The sequence below is a fragment of the Castor canadensis genome, chromosome 8, assembly GCF_047511655.1.
Source record: "Castor canadensis chromosome 8, mCasCan1.hap1v2, whole genome shotgun sequence".
Classification (NCBI taxonomy): Eukaryota; Metazoa; Chordata; class Mammalia; order Rodentia; family Castoridae; genus Castor; species Castor canadensis.
Window position 1 is genome coordinate 10,619,126 of NC_133393.1, and position 22,388 is coordinate 10,641,513.

The following is a 22,388-nucleotide window of genomic DNA, read 5'->3' on the forward strand; positions in this document are numbered from 1 at the left end:
AAGAACTCACCAATGGATTGATCCATTGATGAGGTTAGTGTCCTCAAGATCCAGTCACCTCGCAACTGCACCACCAACTCGGGACCAAATCTTCAAAACATGAGCCTTTTCGGCTCATATCCAAACCACACATTGACACTTGCTTAAGGCCTCATAGCAAAGTTATAAAGTTATAATAAAGACTCATCCAAGTTTTCTAATTGCCTGAATCCAAGACTGTTCATTCCACTTAAGACTGGAAGCCAGAAATCCTTTGTGGGCTCCAACAGTGGGCATAGATTGCAGTGATGAAATTTATCTGGGTTACAAATAAAGCACATGCAAGTTCAACAAGTAACTGAGGAAGTATGGGGATGGGGTGATATGTGTTGATTGCCCATGGAAAAAGAACATAGGACTTGTAGTGAAACAGAAGTTTAATATCGAGCTAACATCTAGGGCAAGGCCCTGAGTTCAATCTCCAGTGCTGGGGACAAAAAAAAAAAAAGCTAACATGACACATAGCTTTTCTAGAAAAGAATGCAATCTCTAGGTATATTACTAAAATGTACAGAGCCCTGTGTAGTAGCACACACCTGTATTCCCAGAACTGGGAAGGCTGAGACAGGAGGATCACAATTTGAAGATAGTCTGTCTGAAAAGATCCAAAACAATAATGATAATAAAAACTGAAATACACAAAGTTCTGGTCAGAACTGATGGCAGTCTCATTGCATTTTGGAACTCTTCTCTGGTTTGGACTGCCTTATTTTGAGGAATGCGGCTGAACTGGAAAGTTTCCCATGTGTGGCGGGTAGTGGGAGGAAAACCAGAAGAATAAAACAAAATCAGGAGCAACTGTTGGGAAATATAAGCCAGGCAGTGAAGATCATGCAAGCAGGAGAAAGATTGGCTTCAGTAATTTGAAGGGCTAAAGAAGAGACAATTTTTCTTTAGAGAATAATAGAATTTCCTCTGGGCTGATTTAGGCTAAATTCAATTAGATGAGGCTGCTCTTCAAGGACAGTGAGTCTTATACTCAGGGAAAAAGTTGGACACGCATCAGAGGTTCTCAAACTTTCATGTTAATAATCACGGGAGGATGAGTAGGCTGTTCACTGATTTCCAGAGTCCTATTCAGGAGGTTTGAGGTGAAATCCAGAATGAGCCTCCCATATGAGTCTTTGGGCCATGCTTAGAAAACTATCATTAGAGAGTTTAGATCCTTGCCGCTGAGATCCTAGGACCAGCAACGTCTGTAACATAGGGAGCTGGTTAGAAATGCATCATGGCAGGCCACTTTGCTGTGCCAGTGAACACCTGCGGGTCATGTTAAAAAGCAGGTTGTTCTGGGGAATGGGTCAGAGGCTGGATCCTCTAAAAAGCTCTCGGGTGATGTGAGCACTGCTGCTTTTTCTGTGACATAGGGTAGCCTGAGATGATGCCTTGGTATCATGGAAAGGGTAGCACTAATAGAGAAGGTCACACCAATTCCAGGTGAGGGAGGAAAACAAAGTCTAATGTTTCAAAAAGATTTCCAGAACAAGCCATTCAGGTCAAAAGCTAACCAGCAAGAGAGCTCTGAGAAACACAGTGCATAGGCCATCCTCCAGACTGATGATGATGGCAGAATCCCAGGGAATAGGATGCAGGCAGTGGCATTTTTTTAAAGCTCCCCAGGAAACCCCAATGTGTAGTCAGCTTGGAGAACCACGTATTTAAGAGCTTGGGAAGAGAAGAGTTCTCAAGCCTCATCTAAGAGCCGGTGACTAAGTCTTCCAGGGCGTTAAACTTAGGAATCTATAATTCATAAGCGCTTTTGTTATCTCTGTGGACTTACTTTAGTATACTTTACTTACTCATATCCCAACAGTGAGATTTTATGTAACTGTGTGATAGCTTTATGTCACTATGATGAAATAATCCACTTATAAGGAAGAAGGACTTATTTTGGCTTATGATTTCAGAAGTTTCAGTCCATGGTCATTTGTCCCTATTGCTTTGGGCTTGTAGTGGCACAGAGTATCAAGGTGGACTGGGTGGCAGAGGAAGCCTGTTCATTTCATGGTAGGCCAAGAAGCAAAATACATAGGAAGGGGCAGGATCCCATATCCTCTTCAAAGGCATAGCCCCCAATGACCTAACATTGTTCCACCAGGCCCCACCTCCTAACAATTTGACGATCTCCCAATAGCACCACAAGCTAGGCACCAAGACTTCAACACATGGCCTGTGCTGAGAATTGAGATAATATTAAGTACTGACAAATGACACCTTATGCTTAATTGCACTGATAACTTACCTTCAAATTTAACCAATTCTTCATAGTTTTGATCACAATGTATAAGATATGATCAGTCAAGAATAGGAAATACTGTTATTCTGATTAATGTTACTGTACACATGATACAAGGTTAATCCATTTTTGAAGAGGTACAGTAAGAAATGAACCATACTGCATTGAATATCTCATGGACTCTGGCTTTTGTAACAACTGAGCCATTTGAAGCACCAATCTCGTTGCACAATATTGCAGATGGAAGAAGCACATATGTTGGAATTTGGCTTGAGAAAAATGTGATCTCTTGTTAAGCAAAAATGTAGTCTTTGCCTTTAAAGGGAACCCTGTATGTCATCCAGAGAGCCCTGTGGTTTCCTAGTAGGGAACTAGACCCATACCTGCTAGTTAGTAGAGGAAACTGGTCACCTGAGCTCCAGCCAGTACTATTTCAGGATTCCAAGCTTTCTTTTTGCTTCTTCTTAGAAGCAAGCAGAGAATAGATTCTATTCACTTGAGCAAGGATTGAGTCTTTGTTTTTTTTTTTTTGCTTTTGCAGCACTGGAGCACTGGTGTTTGAACTCAGGGCCTACACCTTGAGCCACTCCATCAGCCCTTTTTGTGGAGCGTTTTTTTTTGTTTTGCTTTGTTTTTGTTTTTTTGAGATAAGATCTCATGAACTATTTGCCAGGGCTGACTTCAAACCTCAGTCCTCCTGATCTCTGCCTCCTGAGTAGTTAGGATCACAGGCGTGAGCCTCCAGCACCCAACTTAAGAATTGAGTCTTTAGGTGATTTTTACCCTATTTGATTTGAAGTAGCTCTGTATGTGATCTATTTGAAGGCTGAAATCTTGAGTTTCAAATGTAATGTTCATAGAGTATCTTGTGAGGATGTGTAAGAAACATGTATATGAAATATACTTCTGTAGGAAGGGAAATGGGCTAGCCAGGAGATGGGAGAATGAAAAGAAAGACATGTTCTTTTCTTGGTTTGTTCTGAGTCTTTTGGGTTCTGAACCATTTGTATTTATAATTGATTATTTTCTTTAAATTATAAATAAAAAATTTTGGAATAATATAGCATCCAGAAATGTACCCGTGAAACCAAGGTAAGAGGTATGTGAACCAGTCTTAAATGTTAGCAATAGTTTTGCTAGGAATCTGCAAGGGGAATAAGCCTCTTGCCTTGCTCTGTAAAAGTAAGGGCCTTCCCCTTGCCCTCCCAACCTCTTTCTGAGCATTGTTAATCCTTTCTTGGGCTTGCTCCCAAACAAACCCAAAACTAATACACAGATCAAATGGAGAGAATTTACATTTAGAAATTTAGAGAAGTGGAGCAGAGCAGCGATTTTTGGGCTCAGACAACTTTTCATACTTTTTAGTACAGGAATCTCTCATATTTAATGTCTTCATGAGGAAAGAGGCCAAAAGCTGGGCACTGGTGTTTCACACCTATAATCCTCAGGAGATAGAGATCAGGAAAATCATGGTTCAAAGCCAGCCCCAGGCAAATAGTTCTCCAGACCCTACCTTGAAAATACCCAATGAAAAACAGGGCTGGGAGAGTGGATCAAGCAATGAGTGCCTGCCTTGTAAGCACAAGGCCCTGAGTTCAAGCCCCAATACCACATGCACACACAAAATTCTTCAGGGTTTTGCAGAAGCCCTTTATCTCACCAAGGACATGCTTCTGCTCTGCGTCGCCATTGTCTTATTCACCTACTACTTTTTCAAAAAAAGCCAAACAGGAAATGTCATGGGGAAGGAAGAAGAAGCAGAAAGCTCATTTTCAAGAGTCCTATGACAATTGTTTCTTATTGTTTCCAGAAATGTAGAGCAGCTAATTCCATATCATGTTTTGGTTTAAATACAGTGCACCCATCCACAGAAACATTCATTTCACACTACAGTCATCCATCCATGGAACATTTGAACACCTACCAGGCCCTATGCTGAGGGCCAGAACTACAAGGAAGAATCTAACAGGGGGAGGGAAGTCTGTTCTTTGCTTTACCCTGAACACCTAGATCCATGCCTGGAGCATGGCAAGTGCTCAGTCACTACATGCTGAATAAATGAATGGATGAAAGCTCCTAACTTCAGGAAAGTCACAATTTAGTAAGAAAAGCTAAGAGACATATAGTCGTAATAAAGAGAAATGGACATAATCAAATGCTTCCAAGTATAGTGAGAGTAATGTGAAGAGGGTGTTAGAAGAGCCAGAAACCAAACATAAATCAAGATAAAGGCTTGCAAGTTTTCCTAGAGTAAGCCTTCCTCTTTATTTCTAAAAAAACTGCCAAAAGCAATGAGCTGACAAGTGCAGTTCCATCCATTTTCAAAGCTTTGGAGAGTAATGATAAAAGGGGAAGAAAATCAAGAGGAAAATGTAGGTATATTTTGGACATTACTATATAAGCAAGAATTTCATATCTTTTATGCGTGGTTGTCCCATCTTTTCCCAGGCTTACTGCTAACTGCTGTCATGATGCTGGGCTCCAGTCATGTGGCTGATTGCACATATCACATGCACTCAGTGGAGAGAATGCATGTGACCCCTCATAGAACTCCTCCTGCCAGAAAGTATTCAAAGTGTTTGATATTATTCACAGATCAGTCTTAATCTGAATCTTATGACTTAGAAATGGTTACTATTTCCATTGCACTGAGGAGGAAACTGACATATAGACAGGGACTTCCCCAATAGCACACAGCCAGTACAGGGTGGACGCAGGAAGGCTAGTGTACAGCTGACTGAGCCTGCTACGGTGGCAAATGCTGGCAACGAATGACAAATAAGGCATGTTTGACTCCTGCCTTCTGGAGCCTTCTCACCTAGATGCAACCAAAATTAAATTAGGGAAGAAGGGGTCTCCTTACTAATTAAAAAATGTTTTTGAGTCCGAGTCTCGTCACATAGCTCAAGCTGGCCTTGAACTTGTAATCCTTTTGCCTTAACTTCCCAAGTGTTGGGATTACAAGTGTGTACCACTACACTCAGCTATTGACTTAAAAAAAAAACTGAAATAATTTAAGAGACATAAGTTATGAAAATACTACAGAAAGGGGGCTGGCAGAGTGGCTCAAGTGGTAGCGCATCTGCCTAGCAAGTATGAAACTCTAAGTTCAAACCCCAGTCCTGCCAATAATAATAATAAATAAATTTAAAAAAATAAAGAGACTGTCCCTACTAGCAAAGTGACTTAAGTGGTAGAGCACCTGCCTGCAAGTATAAAGCCATGAGTTCAAACCCCAGTACTGCAAACAAAACAAAATGAAAACCCACCACCAACATTTTTATAATAGAATGTCAAATTATTTCACAATGGTGGCATTACTGTATATTCCTGCGCTATATAAAAGATTCAGTTGCTTGAGTTCTTATTGTTGTCAGTGCTTTTATTATTGTCATTCTGATAGATGTGTAGAGTGGTACAAACATATTTATAAAGTTATGGAGACATGGAACTAAGAAAGAATTTAAAATTGAATTTTAAATTTTAAACCCCCTGGAGGCTCACTTCTATTTAATTGCAATAACCTCATCCTTTTTTTTCCTTAAGATGTTTTATTTTACTGTGATAAGAACACCTAACATGAGGTCAAGCCCTTAACAAATTTTTAAGTGTATAATGTGTATTATTGACTTTGGGTACCATGTAGAACAGATCGTTAAAACTTTTTCCTCTTGCTTAACCAGTGAGTCCCCATTTCTCTTTACCTCTAGTTGCTAGATACTATCATTCCATTCTTTTTTTAAAATTAAAAAAATTTTTTTGGCAGCACTGGAGTTTAACATAGGGCCTCACACTTGCTAGGCAGGTGCTCTAACATTGGAGCCACCCTATCAGCCCTCTTTCCATTCTTTGATGCTATGAATTTGACTAATTTTGGTAGCTTGTATAAGATGAATGATGCAGTATTTGTCTTCTGTGACTGATTTATTTCACTTAGCTTAATGTCAAGTTCAACTATGTGGTGACATATTGCAGAATTTTATTCTTAACTTTTATGGCTGAAATCTCTTCCATTGTATCTGTCTAAATTCTCTTTATCTGTCGAGGGACATTTACACTGTTTCCACATCGTGGCTATTGTGAAGAGTGCTACAAGGAACATGGCAGCACAGATACCTCTTTGAGATTCTGGTTTCAGTTCTTTTGGGTAATGATGCAGACATGGAATTACTGCATCATATGGTACCTCTGGTTTTAATTTTGGAAACACCTCCACACTGTTTTCTTAGTGGCTGCCCATTTTACATTTCTATCAATAATGTAAAAGGGTTCCAATTTCTCTACATCTTTACCAACATTTGGTTCTTATTGTGTTGATAACAGCTGTCCTGACAGATGTGAAGTGGTATTTCATTATGGTTTTGATTTGCGATTTCCAGATGATTCGTGACATTGAGCATTGTTTTATATACTTGTGGACATTTATATATATCTTTAGAGAAATGTCTATTTAGCACATTTTAAAATCAGGATTTTTTTTTTTTTGCAGTATTGGGGTTTGAACTCAGGGCCAACACCTTGAGCCACTCCACCAGCCCTTTCTTGCAATGTTTTTTTTTGAGATAGGGTCTCTCGAACTATTTGCCCGGGCTGGCTTCAAACCGCAATCCTCCTGATCTCTGCCTCCTGTGTAACTAGGATTATAGGGGTGAGCCACTGGCACCTGGCTGAAGTCAGGATATTAACTGTTAGTATTTCTATTAAGTTATAGGAGTTCCTTATATATTTTAAAAATTAACCTTTATTGGATAAATGACTTGCAAATATGTTCTCCCTTTCCTTAAGTTGTCTTTTCTCTCTGTTGATTGCTTTCTTTGCTGTGTAGAAGCTTTTTAGGTTGATGTAGTCCTGCTTGTCTATTTTTATTTGGTGCCTGTACTTTGGTGTCATACTCATGAGATCATTGCCAAAAACAACATGAGAGGCTTTTCCCTGGTATTGTCTTCTAGGGTTTGTAGTTTCAGGTCTTATGTTTGAATCTTTAAATCATTTTGAGTTGATATTTGAGATAAGAGACTAATTTATTTCTCTCTCATGGCAGTGTTAGAGATTGGACCCATGGTCTTACACATGCTAGGCAAGTTCTAGTTCTTCCTAATATTAAGTGAAATCCTGATTAGTCTGCCGCATTTAGGTTCTGTCAGGGGGACATTTTCTCAAGTAGTTATCCATCAGTACCGAAGGATGGAACTTAGATCACTTGATATTTCCCACATGGCATTTGGGAGAATGTCTGGGGAAATGTTCAGTGCTCTGTGGGAAAGGGGCGGGATACTTCTGTCAACCAATACAGAAAAAAGCAGCATACTCTGTCTCTCTTCACCATCCTATTACCAATACAATAATGCTCATTAGTAGCATATGAAAGGACCTGAAAAATCCTCTAATATAGTAACTTGTTGAACATTGCTAACACAGAACTTACCAAATTCACATGATGATGTAATATACATACTTTTTTTTTTCTGTGCTGGGAATTGAACCCAGGACCTAATGCATACTAGGCAAGCACTTTTGCCACTGAGCTATAGCCTTAGCTCTACACTTTAAAATTACTTTGCTTGCTTGCTTTACACAAATGCTTATTGTTGAACAGCTATTTTATTTACAGCAGAATCCAGAAGACACTGAGATAAATAACACGAGCACCCTGGGGACAATGCTGGATTTAGAGTCAAAAGTCTTGGGCTACAGTGGCTGTTTGTTAAAGCTTTAAATTAAAGCCAAATATCAGAGTAAGGGACTATGCCTGAAACTAAGTCATAAGACAGACACTATTACCATGGTCAGGTCAAGCTCCAGGTCAGAAACCAGAGTCTGGACACAGAAGAAAGAAAACTGATACAAGTGAAAAGCAATTAGACAGTGAGAATGTGGTGCTGGTAACTGAAGCAATGCTTGGGCAGAGATCACTTTCTCTTTGGGCATAAAACAAATTCAGAGTCACAGGTGAACTTCAGGCCTGGCAGGGGTTGGATGGACCAGGGATGGACAAGGATTGGGAGCCCAGCTGAGCTGTAGAGTAGACAGAGTCTAAAGATCCATGTGGGAGCCCAGGTGGAGGTACATATATATGTAGTGGAAGTTTCCAGGGGATATGTGTCTCAGGGATCTAAAACTTGTAGGCTGCATGCACCATTGCAAGGTCTCACAGTTTAAAATCTAGAGGGGGATCGAGCAGAAGGCAGATCAACCAAGGCTCAGAGAGCAGGGAGATAACATACAGAAGGTTAGTAGCAAGTGTCAGGCAGCTACCCCTAAAAGTCTGAAAATAGGGGTGAAAAACTCCACTAGTGACAGTCTGCAGGGAGGAGATTAAAGACAGGGATTCTAAGTACCCCCAAACAGCTCTTTCTAAGAACAGACCTATCCCTGAGTGAAGGGCATAACTGAGTCCAGATGAGAATGAAAGACAGGCGAACAGCAGTCAAGCAAGACAATATAATGAGAACCTGGAAAACCACAGGCCACAGATGAAGAAAAGTGAAAGAACCCTTCACTCAAATGTAGGAACAAATGTGCAGAAGTGAAGTTACATCTGGATGTAGGGAAATAGACACTGTCCTGTGCTGGAACAAGATTCTTGGTGGACCCCAAATCTATCTCATGAATCCAGACGAGAATGGGAATCTAAGTCTTATAAAGTATAAAACTAGATCCAATATGGTCACACACCTTCTCCACCATCCAAACTCATCATTGAGTCATCTCAGTCAGAAAAAAATAGAAATTTAGTAGTTCCAGATATCTGTGACCTCAAGACTAGAGTGTCATGTAAAGGGAAGGTACATTAGAGGTCATTTAACCATACTTCTTACCCCAGAACTCTCTGGTACATCTTTACTGCAATTCAAATTCATGACCCCTAGAACTAAAAACCTTACCTGTCTAGCCCTTGAAATGTGGAACCAGTCAAGTGCAACAACTCTAGAGCAAAGTGTGTAACTTTCCACTGCCAAACAAATGGAGGCAGAGATAGAGCCAGAAGAGATCACTGGCAATATCTACACAATCCCAACTCATCAGGCTATTGGCAACCTTGAGATCCATCTTGAGTTCTACAGATCCAGCTCAGAGTCTCACCCCTCATGCTATGAAATGAATATTTTCAAATATATTTCCACAGCTGCACTATAGATAAAGTCAACCAAGTGAAAACAATCACTGCACTAATTTTTTGTATCACCATCTTCCCATGTCATAATTGTTTTGCATTTGTTTGGTTGTACCAAGTGATACAAATATATAAAGATGTTAAGTTTCTGTTTTGAAAACATTTTCTAGGAAAGCAAATGTTTGCTAACTAAATATACATGCCATGGATCAAGGACAAATCTTTGAGGGAGGCACCAATCTCTAGTTAATTATAAAAGACATATGCTAGTCTTAGGAGAATATATTCTCATAAAGGATGAAGTCCAAACTTAAAAAGTGCTTCAGTGAATCCAGGTGATTGGGGAATTCATCATAACTGGATTTCTTATCATAGCAGGATTCCCTCTTCTTACCCTCCAGCTCTATTCCAACCATCTCCCCCAACATCAATCAGTATTGCCATCCAAGGTCTGTCTGGGTGCTTAATACTACATTTTCAACCCTCACTATTTTCCCCCACTACCTGTTCAAATGTATTGGTCCTGCCATGTGGTATTCTGTAGTTCCCTGAATAGGCCCAGATTTCTCCCACAGATTCTTGCCAGAGTTGTTTCCTCTGCCTCTAATGCTCCTTGCTCCACTAGTTGCTTCTTATCTCCTCCTCTGTTGGCCCATGCATTCTTTCTCTGCAATTCTCACAGCACTATCACCTTCTCTGAGATGCCTTCCCGCCTGTCAGTTTCCACCTGGTTGCTATGTGCTCCCATCTCATTTTTATCACACCTACTGTATGCCAAGAGCTGTGCCCACTAAATGTTTATGGGATTAGCAGAAGTAAGTTAGGACATTAGTGGGAAACCAGGAAGGAAGGCAAGACAGCAGAAAGAAATAGCAGGAAGAGATTAAGCCAGATGCCACATGGAGCACTAGAAAACACAATATTAAGTCCAGTAAGAGGAAAACAGATTTTGCTAACCAGATATCTCCAATTCAATTGGAGCTGGCAAGGCAAACACGAGTGAGACCTTTAAAGCTATGAATCACAGGACAATATATACAACCACAATGATAAAGAATAAACTGAGAAAATGTGAAGTGGAGAAATAATTAAAATGGGGTAGAATGAGTTACTCTTTGATCCATTCTGGGGGAACTAGGTATCTTGCTTTTTCCTAGGCCCCATCCTCCATTCCCTTTTAAGGAAAAGTAAAATTTATGTAAAATGTATGTTTCTTTTCTTTCTCTTTGAAATATCCCCATCATGAAATGATGCAGTGTCTTGGATTTTCTTCAGAACAATTTGGGTTTGGTGGGAAGTGAGTGTGATACAGATTTAAAAAGCCTGGATGAGTTGATTATTGTTGAATCTGGGTTTAATAAACTGGGGTTTATTAAACTCTTCTACTTTTGTGTGTGGTTAAAATTATTCATAATAAAAATACAAAAATAAATCCCCATCAGGAACTATGAGTTCTTCTCCAGTGGAGGTCGTTAAACATTAACACATGCCTTCAACAAGATGTAATGCTTGTTGATACTTCACAGGGCACAAGATATTTATCATGATAAATGTAACTCTCTCTGTGCTCATGCTCCTTGCTTCCTCCTCAGCCTGAATCATGGTTGTCCTGGTCTCTGACTCAGTTCAGGAATGATTTGTTTTGTGGGGAGAAGGTGAGGGTCATAAATGGCCCTGCAGCTGAGAAAGGGGTATAGCTTCTCCTCTCATCAGATACCACTGAGGACTTCTTATATATTAAATATCCACCAACTATGAGGACTCTTTACCATGATCATGCAATATTCTCTTTCTTATTTTCAGAGATGTAAAATGGGAATGATCAGAGTACCTGCCTAATAGGATTGTTAGCCAATTAAATGAGTTAGCACACAAATTTACCAAAAATTTAGTCTAGCATATTGTAGCACCCAATAAAGTTCATGATGAGTTAGTACTAGCATTAGTTTTGGTGTTGATGTAGCCATTGGACGGTTAAAACATTTTGAGACAGAAACCAATGTGGATTGAAAAAGAAGGATTCATGGAAGAAGTAAGCCACACTTTGATGGAGAAGCAGCTTATTTTTAGACAGAGGAAGAAGACAATATTTTCTGAATAGAAGAGGAGAGAATAGAGAGCTAAGAATGAGCACAGAAAAGGCTGAGAACAGTGGGGATGCAGTCTGGGTAAAACCAGTGTGTGGTGGAAAGGGGGAATATAAGAGAGGGAGTGAGGCGGGACTGAACTGTGAGGCCTTGCAATGCAGCAGCCAAGTTTAGGCTTGAAGCAGGAGGCAGTGTGGAGCCAGGGGAGTGATCTGCTCCAGGGAGGGGTGAGATGAAAGCATATTTCAAAAGGATTAGGCTGGCATGAGGCATAAGATGTCCTACTCTTGGGCAGGTTCAGACCAAAGGTTGATAAGCAGTCCCTAAGAAATTACAGTATTCTGAGGCTTCAGGTTCCAGGCTGCAGTTTTGACAGCCTGCTTGGGAGAACTGGAGTTTTCTAGAGAACTCAACAGCTTGTCTCTGTGTCTTACTCCGCCAACGGCTTTGCTTCTATGCTGTCTGCTTGCCTAACATTTCCAGGTAATTTTGGTCCAAGCAGGGGTTTTCAGGGGTAACTCCCAGAACCTGCCTGCTCTGGCTTTCCTCCCCTGCAGTGAAAGAAAATGCATTGCTCAATTTGGCCAGGGGCCTTTGTGGTCATATGGTCATGGTTGATCTTGACTTCTGTTTGGCTCACCCTCTGCTCTTGTGTAGCCCTTTTCCTATTTACATAAACGTTTTCCTTCTCCTCTCTGGCTCCTTCATGTAGAACCTCTACGGAAGAGTTCTGTTTTCAGGTTAAGGAGCAAAATTTGGAAAGAAACCATGTGTTTGTCAAATCCAGGGAGGCAAATTAATTACTCCTACTTTCTTTCTTTTGTGGTGTTTTGTAAGTAATAAAGAAAGCTCCTGGCAGGTGTTTGTGCCCCATCCCCAGGTTAATCAGGGGCTAGACCTGAACTACAGTTCTTGCTCAGCCATCTCATGGCCCAAACTCTGTACCACCTCCAGACTCCACTTATCATGTGCACAATGGTGACATGGCTTCTTGCTCTCTTGAGTCCTTTCAAGCCCCTGCCTTCCCTGAGAACTTCCCTGTCTCAGGGCATTGGTCTTGGTGAAATCTTGGGTCTAACCATGGCTGTAGCTTCCCAGAGAAAAGAGATAAAAGAAATAACTGTGGAGGAACCACTCCTGCTAACAAAAGTCAGGCTCACACAAGAGCACACCCCTATGTATGCACGCCCCTGTGCTTCCTGTGACTCTTTATGACCCTCTTGCTCCAGAGAGGATAGATTTGATTTACATTTTCCTCAATGATTGTCAGTATACCCTGTCACTAAAATCCTACTACACTTTCAAGGCCCTTGGTGGAGACAAAGGTAAGGGAAACTCTACATGTTAATGTGCTCCTGTGATCCCAAAGTCACATCCTCTCCTGGTCCTCGTGCTCTGCCTCATTTCCTTGAATTTTTCTCTGCTAGTCTGAGCCAAATATCAATACTCTGTAGGAGATGGATATCCAGGGTGCCCATGATGTAAGCATAGGCCAGGATTATAGGTTGAAGGGTGATCTAAGTCTGGTTAGGAAAGAAAGGTAGCCAAACCCTACAGGAAAATGAATATGGTAACTACCCAGTGAAGGGACAGACTTGCAGGGTCTTCAGGGGCAAGTGGAGTGTACACGGGTGATTTCCCAAAGGAACATGAGCTAATGTGCATGAGAGAAAGAGGAGGTCTAGGACAAGATGGGACTTGCGAGTTTCAGCTAACATTTCCTGGGGAATGCGAGATGAGGCTGGAAGGCAGGAAGGAGACATATATGGAACAGCCAGCATCTGGAAAGGAAGAGCCAGGGAGTTTGCACAACTGTTGTGGTTCTCACAGAATCAGTCAATTATTATGAGTGGGTTATAAGTTAATACTGCCAAGGAATCTAGACAAAGCTTTGAGAAAATGATCATCAATAGGAAATCAGTTTGCTGTCCTTAGAGTTGAGGTTTTACTTCCTTTATCACAAGTCTACTCACTATAGTTGCTTAAAGTGATGCCTTGTGGACTTTAAACATGGGTTTTTGTGAGCAGAACAAACTTCTAGCAATGAAATTTCTAGTGTGCGTGTGTGTGTGTGAAAGAGAGAGAGAGAGAGACAAAGAGATGGTAAAAGAGAGGGAACACAGGAAAGAAGGGATGGTATAGTGTCTTACTATTAGTGCTTGGTTATGTATATTAGTGCAGTATTTAATAAATCCTGTGGTAATAAATTGCAGGAGAGGGAAGAATTAATTAAAGAGCTATACTGGAAACACCATGTACTTCATTTTTTGTTTGGCAGACTTTCCTTCCAACTCATCAGTAGCACCTGGTCACCTTATAGCAGCAATGCTGGCAGAATGAAGGAGCAGTTTTGAAGTCAACTTCTCTGGGGACCATTTTGCTTCTTCTTGCCCTTAGGCTGTGTGGTTCTTCTTAGTCTTTGCTTTCAACAGTATCCATAACCCTAGATCAGCCACTTTACTTATGAGTGTAAGTAGTTTCACATTAAACTATCACCACTACTGAAAGAGTCACCCAAAGGTCTCCTGAGTTTGGGTTAGCACTGCTGTGCTCAGTCATAAGCAGAAAGTGACATACACCATTTTCCCCAAAGAGCTGAGTTTCACTCCTTTTAAGTACCCAATCAATCAATGAAGTAATAAACAAATGCCATTTTTGGGTGTTGAGGGGGAGAGTTTGAGAAAGGGTCTCAAAGTTTAGCCCAAGCTGGCTTTGAATTTTTGATCCTCCTTCTTAACCTGTAATCTGAGTGCTCAGATTATAGGCATGCAATCTGCACCCCACTTTTAAAAGTTTTTAAATGCTTTTTTTTCAGTGTTGGGGATTGAGCCTAGGGCCTTGCACATGCTAGACAAGTGCCCAACCACTAAGCTAATGTTCAAACCCTGAATATCTTTTATCTTTTATATTAGTTTTTGAGGTAGCCTCCTTTCTTTTGATACCCCAGGAATTCTAACTCTGACTTGAGCTTAGATTTGTCCTTACAATGTAATCACTTGGTTTTTCTTAATTATTTTTGCTTTTTTCTTCCTGTGAAACTGAAGAATTATCTACTCTGTATGTATACATGGAGCAAGTAGAAAACTTGGATAACTAAGAGTCAGAGCAAGAAAGTCTTTCAGTCATTATTCTGTCTAATAAAGTTGGTTTGCATGGATATTTTCCTCTGATCTTAGAGGCACAGTTTATGTCTAGAGAAAGGAACAGAGTAATATATCAATTGCCTGGGTACCCACTACCTGGTTTCATCAGAAAGTCACATTTAGGCATAGCTACTTCAGAATTTTTTTTAAAGAAATGGGGCTTTGTACTTTAATACCAATTCTATTATTATATGAGCTTGGAATGAGTTGGCTATCTCTGTGCTTCGTGTTTAAAATGTAGTGACTTGGCTAGGAGACAAGTGACAAATTCGGTTGCAAAGAAGTTGTGAAATATGCTTAAGAGAAATTCTGAAATAGTTAGAAACTGGAGCTTATCAAGTATACTAATTAAGCAAAGCTTAAATGGATCATAATTTCTCTATTTTTGGGAAGTTTCTAGAAGTCTTTCCACCCACAACATAATAAATTCAAGTATGATTTTAACTATTGTCCTCACCCTCTTCAAATGAACCATATGCCAGTGATCATCAGGCACTTAGAATTTATGGATATGACTTATTCCTTTGGTTTCATTCCTTTGTTTTCTGGTTTTTTTTTGGCTGCACTGGGGTTTGAACTCAGGGCCTCATGCTTGCTAAGCAGGTGCTCTAACCATTTGAGCCACTCTGCCAGCCCGGTTTCATTCCTTAAAAACCCAAATGTTCAATGTCACATTCTAGTTTGACTTGGTGCAACAATTCCTAGGTTGTTCTGTGGAAAGAGAGAGATGTGTGAATAGTTAACTCAACTTCATTGATGAGTAAGAACCTTATAAATGTAAATGTAAATGTTACACAATGTAACCCCACCCAGCACAACAATAAAGGAAAAACTTCATTAATGAGTTGCTACTTGAGGAGTCTGCAAAAATGAGGGAGTTGTTTCATTTGAATCAGAAAGTTGGTATATAGAGTGAAAATTCACATATATGGAAGAAAACAATATGATAAATACAGAATTTAGAATAAGTAAGGCATGTGAAAAGTTACAGAAACACTTTGAGAAATTAAAGATAACTGGCATGGAATTTTATGTAGCCATGAAGAAGAATGAAATGTTATCATTCACTGGTAAATGGATGGAATTGGAGAACATCATTCTGAGTGAGGTTAGCCTGGTCCAAAAGACCAAAAATCGTATATTCTCCCTCATATGTGGACATTAGATCAAGGGTAAACACAACAAGGGGATTGGACTTTGAGCACATGATAAAAGCGAGAGCACACAAGGGAGGGGTGAGGATAGGTAAGACACCTAAAAAATTAGTTAGCATTTGTTGCCCTTAATGCAGAGAAACTAAAGCAGATACCTTAAAAGCAACTGAGGCCAATAGGAAAAGGGGAACAGGTACTAGAGAAAAGGTTAGATCAAAAAGAATTAACCTAGAAGGTAACACACACGCACAGGAAATCAATGTGAGTCAACTCCCTGTATAGCTATCCTTATCTCAACCAGCAAAAACCCTTGTTCCTCCCTATTATTGCTTATACTCTCTCTTCAACAAAATTAGAGATAAGGGCAAAATACTTTCTGCCGGGTATTGAGGGGGTGGGGGGGAGAGGGAGGGGGCGGAGTGGGTGGTAAGGGAGGGGGTGGGGGCATGGGGGAGAAATGACCCAAGCCTTGTATGCACATATGAATAATAAAACAATAAAAAAAATAAAGATAACTGTGGCAAACCCTAAGATCTTCCATTTCTATTATAGATACTATTAAAAATCATGGTCTTCAGGGGCAAAAATCATGTCACACATGTCATGTTCTTAAATCAACACAAGGCAGAGAACAGTCAGTAGAATTCAGTTCAGATGACAACAGGGCCTAATGCCCTTTGCTGGGCACTATGAGAAGTTCAATGATGACTTAGCTTGTTCATCAACATCAAATTGTGTAGTCAGGGAGACAGTTGTGCAAAGCTAAACAGACTACAAGGTAGCAAGAAACAAGTGCTTCACATGGCAAAGGAAATGCCATGTGATCAGTGAAATGGGAACTTGCTAATTCAGCAAAGGTTTATGTGGTAAATACTGAACAATACATTTTAACAACCAGGAATGCAGGGAAGCTCAAGAGATGATGCTATTTGATTTGGTCTTGAAGAATGGATAGGGCTTTAATAGGAAGAGAAATTGGGAGTGAAGATGTAGGCAATGTAGGGAAAAGAACAAGGAAAGAGGAAACTGGTCCAGATTGAGAAGATAGCATAAGATGTACTGTTTTAAATTTCCATAAGGGTAAGGGTTTGTCAACAATTCCAATCTTTGGTGCCCCATGGTCCATTCATTTCTCTCTCCACTATGATCCAGTCTTGGTCTACATCACTTTCTCAGAGGCTGTGGTCATTATTGATTTCTCCACTGATGAATCCAAAGGATAGTCTTTAGTCCTTATCTTCCTTGCTACCTTGGCTCCATTGACATTGTGGTCCACCTCACCTTCTTACAGTCTCATCCTTGGCTGCTGCAACACCTTACTTTTCCTCCATTTTCTGATCTCTATCCTCAGTTTCCTTTTCTCTGTCAATCCTTTCTTGCCTCAAGTTTTCCTCTGTTTTAATAGAATACTCTCTACCGCTCTATACCTGAAAAGTTCTTGCTATAGCCCAGGCTGGCCTAGAACTCATGATCTACCTGCCCTATCCCCCCAAGTGCTGGGATTATAGAAGTATACCACTGTAACTGACTTATACCTGAATAACTCTTATTTAATCTTTAGGTCTCAGCTCCATTATGGCTTCCCCCAGGAATATTTCTCTATCTTCTTACTTCCCAAATCCTGCCCCTATCTAGTTAGGAGTCTCTAAATGAATGCTGGTTGAACCCAGCTATCATTAGTGCTCGCCACATTTTATTGTCTTTGCTTATACTATCAAATTCTAAACACAGACGCCATGTTCGCCATCATATTCCCAGCACTGAGAATAGTATTGGGTTAATATAAGGTACTTAATAAATACGTCTTTTTATGGAAGAGAAAGAAAAGTGAAATTGTATTATAGAAAAGAAGTAGGACAGGCTACACCATAGAAAGAACAGCTGTGAAAAGCAACACAGCTGGATACACCGTGGGCAGAGTAGCCAATAAATACTTCTTGATTGATTGATTGAATGAGTAGCTTATTAAGGCAACATCAAGAAACTAGGGTTGGTTAAACAGGATTTATATGGGAGGAGATGAAGGAAAAAAATAGGACAGAGAGAACCTTGACTTGCAGCTAAAACGTTTCAGGCCCATTCTATAGGTAAAATTTGATACTTTGTAGGGGTCTATGCTAGAGATTGACATACTATAGTCTTAGTCTAGTGATCTGTTTTGTTAACTGGTGTAGTATGACCCACCAAGTGAGGCACATGGGATGGTTTGGTTGAACACTTATGAGGGTAGGCCTCATAGGAACAGAAAAATGGTGATGAATTGGAAAAACATGGTAACCAAGGGAATGCTGGGGATGATGAAGGAAAGGCAGATTCTGAAAGTAATTCTGAGTATTCTCTGTTACATCATTACCATCCACTGGGAGAAGTGGTGCAGAGGGAGAGCCAGGTTTAGAAGAGAGAGAGAGACCATTGATATAGTTTGAACTGGCCAGATATTTTGGAGATAATGTGAAGAGACATTTGGGGTTTCAGCCAGTAGCTCAGGAGAAGGTCTGAGCCAGAAGTGTGTATTTGAGACCAATTTGGAAAGAAATAGTGGTTGAAGAGTGAAGATAGAGTAAAAAAGGGAAAATTGCTGAGAGCTCGGTGTAGGACCTCAGGGAAATCTCACCTTTTAGATGGAGGAACCCACAGCCTAAAGAAGAGATTTTTCAAGTAGAAGAAAAATTGTTGCACTCAAATACTGTAGAGTCTTTGGAATATAGAAAGGTAATGTGAAAATGGCAAAGTTAGAGAAAAAGCAATGATATGAGAGGGACTTTCAGGGAAGAGAGGTTGTTGAATTTAGGTAATACGAAGATGATCCAAAAACAACAGAGGGTAGAAGATAATGAGAATGCATCCGTCTTCTTTACTCCAAGACAGAGGAGAAACAGAGGAAGGAAACTATCTGAGAGGGTTAAGAGCTTGATTAATATCAATAGTGCAGTGATAAACATGGGCGAGCAAGAATCTCTTATATGCTGACGTTGATTCCTCCAGGTATATACCCAGGAGTGGTATAGCTGGGTCATATGCAGTTCTGTTTTCAGGAGACGCCATGCTAATTTCCATAGTGGCTGAACTAATTTACATTTCCACCAACAGTGGATAAGGAAGAGTTCCTCACCTCATCCTTGCCAGCATGTACTGTTGTTTTCTTGATTGTAGCCATTCTGACTAGAGTGAGATGAATCTCACTGTAGTTTTGATTTTCATTCCCCTGATGGCTAATGATATTGAGTGATTTTTCATGTACTTACTGGATCTTGAAGAAAAAAATAATGTAATTTGTAGGAAAGTGGATGGAACTGGAGATTATTATGTTAAGAGAAATAAGCTATACTCTGACAAGTATTGCATATTTTCTCTCATTTATGGAATGTGGGGGAAAAGAGTCATGAAATTAGAAGGGGGGATATTAGGGAAGAGGAATAGGATGGGGGAGAGATCAGAGAAGGTGAATATGATCAAAGTACAATTTATGCACTTACGAAAATGTCACAATGAAACCCTTTTTCTTGTACACTAATTAATTACACTAATAAAAAAACCCTCCAAAGTTAAAAAAGCTCAGTTAAGGAGAAAGTTAGATTCTTCAGGAGTGGAGGGAGTAGAAGGGGGAGGAAAGGGTGAAAGTGTTCAGAGCAAAGGTCCAAAGCATAAGGAATTTATTGTCAATGTAATGAGAGTTCTTTGGTACAGTGGAAAGGTTTAACCCCTCAGTGAATTTTCATTGAGTAAAGTAATTTCCATCAGCTGTATCTGCTGCATATACATACATTATGGGTTTGTTAACTTTCTCATAGTTAATGAGAAAGTTAATTATTAATTGGTCATTAACATCCCATTATCCTGATCTGTTAATTTTGAGAACCACTCTCTTTCCACTATTTTCTTTTTGGGTTGGTTTTTTTTTGGGAGGGGGAGCAGTACTACGGTTTGAATTCAGGGCCTCACGCTTGCCAGGCAGGTGCTCTACCACTTGAGCCACTCCACTATCCCCCCTTTCTTCTATTTTCTTTTAAAAGATCTTGTTTTCATATGTTCATTCTAAACAATACCTATGAAATTACTGGTTTTACTCTTTGTTTTTGCATGGTATAGATTAAATGCATAGGTGTTAAAATACAAAAGTTTGAACAGGTAGAGAATAGGATCTAATAACCGACAACTGGATCTATACTTCAATTTTACCATTTACTTGGGGAATTTACATAACCTCTCTGTGTCTCAGTTTTCTCTTAGGACATTGTTGATGTTTCAGCCCACTGTGATCTCCTCTTTCTGTCAAAGTTTTTAAATAGCTCTTACTATCTTGTTTTCCGTATAACTTGCTACTTGTCTGCTTTCATTTTTTATTTGAGGAAGCTTGTTAAGCACTTGCTGTGTGTCACTGCTTTGGAAGGCAATGACAGACTGGTAAACTGACCCTGACCTTCTGTACAGTGTCTTTAGCATGGACTTCAGAGAGCATCTGTGGTCCTAAGGAAGTCCTACCAGAACTTGTGACACTTGAACTCAGCAGAGAATGAGTCAGAATTAACTACATACACACAGTGAGTATGATTTAGGCAAAGGGGGCAGGTAAGGGACTGGAAGACACTGAGTTTGAGGATACAGTGCATCCTGAAATCCCAATGTCTGAGCATAGGCCAAGAAGAAAGATCAGAGCTGGTAAATTTAGATTATACCATATTAAAAGCTATACATACAGTACAGGGTTAAAAGCACAGATTCTAGAGCTGTATTTACAGGATTTAAATCCTCCTTCTGCTACTTATGAGCTGGTATTCTTGGGCAAGGAACATAAATTCTCTACATTTAATTTCTCCATCTGTAAAACAGAGGTATACAAACAGTGATGCATTTTCTTTGTATATAAATGCTTACAACGATGTCTAGTACATGGTAACTATCATGAAATGGTCATTACTGGTTATGTAAGGGCCAGTAAAGAATTTGATAGGCAGTAATATGTACAGGTTTGAGTCTTAAGAAAGATGACTCTAAGAAGAATATTAAAGATTGATTGGAATCAAAAATAATAGAAGGAAATTGTAGTCATTCAGTGGTAGAGAAATGAGAGTATTAGAAATGCAAACGAGGAGTCAGATAGGAAATAAATGAAATAGGAGCCATTATAAGTCTTAAAGGCATATTAAATGGAAGATAGGATTGGGGGTGGTAGAGGAAGAGGAGTGAACACATGGCTGTCCAATTGTGCTACTAAGAAAAATACAGGAAAATAAAGTTGGCATGGTGGTACACACCTGTAACCTCAACACTCAGGAAGGTGAGGTAGGGTCATGAGTTCAAGGTCAGTGTTGGCGATATAGAAGGAGACCCTCAAAAATGAAAACCAACAAACCAACCACCACCAACAAAAAAGAACAAGAGAAAATCATGGAGTTTGAGACCAGGTAGGCCTGAGAGCCATTCTCACTTTTATTGAGTTAGCCATGGAAACTCATCTACTTTATTTGACCAAACTGAAGTTTGACAAAGAGAAGGACTAGTGCCCTGAAGGGCGACGATGCAATAAACAGAAGGCATGTCCCAATCTGTAGATAAGATTCAAAGTGATGGATTAGCCTTCTCAGATGTTGTTTCCTTTCTGGCTTTGACTTATTAGAGCAGCAAGATCTGATTCGTATTTCAAGTCTCATCCTGAAAAGTTTCAAGAAAAAACACTCCTTAGCTCTGGAGGATGAAGGAAAGGCAGACACGATGTCTCACATCAATGTTGCTATCCTTCCCATGTGCAGCTAAAGCTTCCAAGCTCTGACTGAGTACTCCTGGGTAAATAAGTCACCCACTTCAATAGCAGTTGATCTTGGTCTTTCAGTAACTTGATACTTATTGAATTGAATTTGGAGAGCCACTTAGAGTCCATTTCCAGTTTGTGCTCAGGAGCAGGGCCTTGATCTTAAACAAGGGTGGAAACAATTCTGGAATCTATGGACTGTGGTTTAATCAGATAAAATCTTCTGAGACAGAATCAAAAAGGGAGTTTCTCTGGGGATTTCAGTTTTATTATAAAAAGCTGAGGAGCTTGTAACTGGTTTGAACTTTCCTTTGACTCCTTGCTTAATGTTGGCTTTTGAGTAAACATCAGCTTCTTTTCTGACTTATCGCTGAAGTACAAAGAAGGCCCTTCATTACCCGAATTCTAGATAAGCTGAATTTCAACATGCTATGATTTGAAAGGTTTCTCTTTTAGTTTGCATATAATAGATACTGCAAATCCAAACCAATACTAATCAACAATACTTAATTATAAACTAGACTCAAAGTGAGACTCAGCCGATCTTTATTGGATATCATGACAAACTGTGTCATTGCATACATATCATCACATTCAATTACATTAATTTTCATAACAAATTAGTGAGGAGGTATTACTAATCTTGCTCTAGGAAGGAAGACACTGAGATTCAAGGTCACTTACCTAATAACTTACTCCAACTGTAATTAGTTTCCTAAGCCAAGTTATATGTCCTTTCCTCAGGCCAGTGTCCTTGTCAGACTTTCTAAGATGTCAGTTATGACTCTCATTTTAAGCCTACCTCCTCCAGCAACTTGAGATATCATTGTGGTTCTTTGTTCAGCCCTTCCTGGCTATATTTACTT